The sequence below is a fragment of the Mesoplodon mirus genome (genome assembly GCF_964341445.2).
Source record: "Mesoplodon mirus genome assembly, chromosome: 12".
Lineage (NCBI taxonomy): Eukaryota > Metazoa > Chordata > Mammalia > Artiodactyla > Ziphiidae > Mesoplodon > Mesoplodon mirus.
In genome coordinates this window covers 41,619,723-41,625,324 of record NC_138988.1, presented here as the reverse complement: position 1 = coordinate 41,625,324, position 5,602 = coordinate 41,619,723, and positions in this window count along the sequence as shown.

The window sequence follows — 5,602 nt, the reverse complement described above, 5'->3', positions numbered from 1 at the left end:
GATAATGATTAAAATACACCTTTGCAGTATTTTTGAAAAGAGTCCTCCTATTTTATTTTTATTTATTTATTTATTGCAGTACGCAGGCCTCTCACTGTTGTGGCCTCTCCTGTTGCGAAGCACAGGCTCCGGACAAGCAAGCTCAGCGGCCACGGCTCATGGGCCTAGCTGCTCCGCGGCATGTGGGATCTCCCCGGACCAGGGCATGAACCTGTGTCCCCTGCATCAGCAGGCGGACTCTCAAACACTGCGCCACCAGGGAAGCCCGAGTCCTCCTATTTTAGATGGCAACCAGAAAAATAAGTTTTGGAGTGTTTTCTTTATACATATATTTAGTAACCAAGTAGACTTTTGCTGGGAGGCTATAGCTTGAGCTGTCTCATTTGCTATTACTATTTTTAAAGTAGGAGAAAGGTTTCATAGCTACAGGAAGACATTGAGACCATAAGGTTGCAGTTGGCAGCTGGTAGTATATATCGTTTTGAAAATGGCTGATGATGTCCTTAAGTCTGATAAAGTTTAGAGAACTCAAGTTTTCAGTAATGTAGGAACGTGTCTAAATCCACGCCCATAACAGCCACCTAGTTCCATTTTGGATGTCTGAATGACAGTTATTTCATTTTGATTTTTTTAATGTAATTTTTTAAATGGCTGAAGCAAATGTACAATGCATGTTTAATAGGTCATAAACAGGCTGTTCTGATTAGCAAAAAGTTCAAATTCAATCATGTAAAAGCCAGAATGATTTCCCCACACCTCAACATGTGAAAATTCCTCCCATCATTTTCCACTTTCGATTGCAAATCTTTCCATAAATGGCACTGATAATCAATATATTTTTCTAACATTGTCAGAGTGGCCCAGTTGCCTGTTCTGGGTCCATTTATGTCTCTCAGTGCTAGGCCTCTTTATTTATTTTTTTTCTCCCTAGTTCTCCACATTGGGGGTAAACTAATCAGATATCAAGAAGAGGCTCAGAGGTATATTAATGGGGAAACACTTTGTAGGCTATGCATTTTATCACTTGTACTTAATTGTCACACAAACATTGTACATATGTTTTTAGCAATACACTTAAAACATGCAGTGAGGTGCGGAGTCAAGATGGCAGAGTAGGAGGACGTGGAGTTCGTGTCTCCTCATAACTAAGGTACCTACCAGACACTGGTGGGGGACCTTAACACCCAAGGGGAAAAGAGGAACCCCCGAGCGAACAGGTAGCATGTGGGGGTGGAGCAAGGGGGGAGTAGAAGTGGAGGCCAGACAGGGCCAGAGCCCCTGAGGGGTGGCTGGGGGAGGAGAGGGGTTCTCATGCCTGGAGGGACACTCGGGGGTTCGGAGGATTGGAGGGGAACATGCTGGCGTTTCCCCCACCCACTTGAGCCCTGGGAAGTCTGCAGGGGTCCTGGACAGGGTTATCCACCCTCCGAGGCCCCCTCTGGCTGCGTAGGTCCTAAGGGCGTGGGAGGGGGGGAGGAATAGTAGAGGTGTACAAGGAGGCACCCTCTGGGATTGGAGGATTGGAGGGGAATGCAGGTAGGCATTTCCCCCACCCATTTGGGCCCTGGTGAGCCTCCTGAGCTCCCGGGCCTGGTCCTCTTCCCTCGGAGGCACCCTCCAGCTGCGTGGGTCCTAGGGGGATGGGGAAGGGGAGGAAGAGTAGAGGCAAACGGGGGGGACCCTCCGGGATAAGAAGATCGGGGTAGAACATGGCTAGCATTTCGCTTGCCCACTCAGGTCCCGGGGAGCTTGCTGGGGTACCAGGCCTCATGCCCCACCCTCCAAGGTCCCCTCCGCTGCGTGAGTCCTGGTGGTGTGGGAGGGAGGGTGGGGAGGAAGAGTAGAGGTGAACAGGGAGGGACCCTCCAGGATCAGAGGATCGGTACGGGGGGAACGCAGCTAGTGCTTCCTCTGCCCACTTGGGCCCCAGTGAGCCTGCTGAGGTCCTGGGCCTAATCATCTGCACTCCAAGGCTGGAGGTACTCCGGGGCCCCTCCAGCTGCACTGAGCCTAAGCCCCGACCCCCAACCCCCCAAGGCCTTTTAGGGGCAGTGGGTCCTAAACCTAGACCCCACCACTGCCTAAATTCCACCTCTGCCTAAGCCCCATCCCCGCCTAAGCTCCACCCCCACAGCCAAGGTCTTTTCCAGCCCTTTATTTTTCTCTTTTTTGCTATTGTGGTTCTGTTTCACCTTCTGGTTGTTGTTTATTTTTAAATTTTTTTCTAACATATGTTAGTTTTCTAATCTTATCTTATTTTTTATTCTTTGTTATTGTTCTTCTCCTTTGTTTTGTCCCCCCACCCCACAGAGCCTGCAGGATCTTGGTTCACAGGCCGGGTGTTGGGCTTAAGCTCCTGTGGTGGGAGCACCAAGTCCTAACCACTGGACTAACAGAAAACCTCAGACCCCAGGGAAAGTTAATCACAGTGAGGTTACCCAGAGGTCCTTAGCTTGGCAACAAGACCCAGCTCTACCCAATAGCCTACAAACTCCAGTGCTAGAAGACTCAGGCCAAACAAACAGTAAGACAGGAACACACTCCACCCATCAAAATAAATGAGATGACAAAAAAATATGTTACAGATGAAGGAGCAAAGGAAAAACCTACAAGACCAAATAAATGAAGAGGAAATAGGCAGCCTACCTGAAAAAGAATTCAGAGTAACTATAGTAAAGATGATCCAAGATCTTGAAAACAGAATGGAAGCAGAGATCGAGAATATGCAAGAAATGTTTAATAAGGACCTAGAAGAACTAAAGAACAAACAAACAGAGATAAACAATACAATAACTGAAATGAAAAATACACGAGGAGGAATCAATAGCAGAATAACTGAGGCAGAAGAACGAGTAAGTGAGCTGGAAGATAGAATGGTGGAAATAACTGCCGAGGAGCAGAATAAAGAAAAAAGAATGAAAATAATTGAAGACAGTCTCAGAGACCAATGGGACAACACTAAACACACCAACATTTGAATAATAGAGGTTCCAGAAAAAAAAGAAAAAAAGAAAGGGTCTGAGAAAATATTTTAAGAGATTATAGTTGAAAACTTCGCTAACATGGGAAAGGAAATAGCCACCAAAGTCCAGGAAGCACAGAGAGTCCCATACAGGATAAACCCTAAGAGAAACACACCAAGACACATATTAATCAAACTAACAAAAATTAAATTCAAAGAAAAAATATAAAAAGCAGCAAGAGAAAAGCAAAAAATAACATACAAGAGAAGCCCCATAAGGTTATAAGCTGATTTTTAGGCAGAAACTCTGCGGGCCAGAAGGGAGTGGCAGGATATATTTAAAGTGATGAAAGGGAAAAACCTACAACCAAGATTACTCTACCCAGCAAAAATCTCATTCAGATTCGATGTAGAAATCAAAAGCTTTACAGACAAGCAAAAGCTAAGAGAATTCAGCACCACCAAACCAGCTTTACAACAAATGCTAAAGGAACTTCTGTGTTGGGTACCTAGAGATGGAAAAGACTTACAATAACAAACCCAAAACAATTAAGAAAATGGTAACAGGAACATACAGATCGATAATCACCTTAAATGTAAATGGATTAAATGCTCCAACCAAAAGACACAGACTGGCTGGCTGAATACAAAAACAAGACCTAAATATGCTATGTACAAGAGACCCACTTCAGACCTAGGGACACATACAGACTGAAACTGAGAGGATGTCAAAAGATATTCCATGCAAATGGAAATCAAAAGAAAGCTGGAGTAGCAATACTCGTATCAGATAAAATACACTTTAAAATAAAAACTGTTACAAGAGGTAAGGAAGGACACCACATAACAATCAAGGGATCAATCCAAGAAGAATATAACAATTATAAATATTTATGTACCCAACACAGAAGCACCTCAATACATAAGACAAATGCTAACAGCCATAAATGGGAAATGGACAGTAACACAATAATAGTGGGGGGCTTTAACACCCCACATACACCAATGGACAGATTATCCAGCCATAAAATAAATAAGGTAACACAAGCTTTAAATGACACAAGAGACAAGATAGATTTAACTGGTATTTATAGTACATTCTACCTGAAAGGGGCAGAATACACTTTCTTCCCAAGTGCACATAGAACATTCTCCAGGATAGATCAAATCATGGGTCAAAAAGCAAGCCTCGGAAAAGTTAAGAAAATTGAAATCATATCAAGCATCTTTTCCAACCACAACTCTATGAGATTAGAAATCAATTTCAGGAAAAAAACTGTAAAGAACACAAACACATAGAGGCTAAACAGTGTGCTGCTAAATAACTAAAAGATCATTGAAGAAATCAAAGAGGAAATAAAAAAATATCTAGCATCAAATGACAATGAAAACATGACGACCTGAAACCTATGGGACGTAGCAAAAGCAGTTCTAACAGGGAAGTTTACAGCAATTCAATTTCATCTCAAGAAACAAGAAAAATCTCAAATATACAATCTAACCTTACACTTAAAGCCACTAGATAAGGAAGAACAACAAAAACCCAAAGTCAGTAGAAGGAAAGAAATCATAAAGATCAGAGCAGAAATAAATGAAATAGAAACAAAAAAAACAATAGCAAAGATCAATAAAAGTAAAAGCTGGTTCTTTGAGAAGATAAACAAAATTGATAAAACTTTAGCCAGACTCATCAAGAAAAAAAGGGAGAGGGTGCAAATTAATAAAATTGGAAATGAAAAAGGAGAAATTACAACTGACACTGCAGAAATACAAAGGATTATAAGAGACTACTACAAACAACTATATGCCAGTATAATGGACAACCTGGAAAAAATGGACAAATTCTTGGAAAGGTACAATTTTCCACGACTGAACCAGGAAGAATTAGAAAATATAAACAGATCTATCACAAGTAATGAAAGTATAATTAAACATTTTCCAACGAACAAAAAAGTCCAGGACCAGATGGCTTGACAGGCAAATCCTATCAAACATTTAGAGAACAGATAACACCTATCCTTCTCAATCTCTTCCAAAGAATTGCAGAGAGAGGAACACTACCAAATTCATTCCATGAGACCACCATCATCCTGATACCAAAACCAGACAAAGATACTACAAAAAAAGAAAATTACAGACCAATATCACTGATGAACACAGATGCAAAAATCCTGAACAAACTACTAGCAAACAGAAGCCAACAACACATTAAAAGGATCATACACCATGATCAAGTGGGATTTCTCCCAGGGATGCAAGGATTCTTCAATATTTTCAAATCAATCAATGTGATACACCATATTAAACGTTAAGGAATAAAAACCATATGACCATCTCAATAAATGCAAAAAAAGCTTTTGACAAAATTCAACACCCATTTATGATAAAAACTCCAGAAAATGCACATACAGGGAAACTACCTAAACGTAATAAAGGCCATATATGACAAACCCACAGCAAACATCATTCTCAATGGTGAAAAACTGAAAGCATTTCCACTAAGATCAGGAACAAGACAAGGATGTCCACTCTCACCACTCTAATTCAACATAGTTTTTGGAAGTCCCAGCCACAGCGATCAGAGGAGAAAAAGAAATAAAATGAATCCAAATTGCAAAAGTAGAAGTAAAACTGTCACTG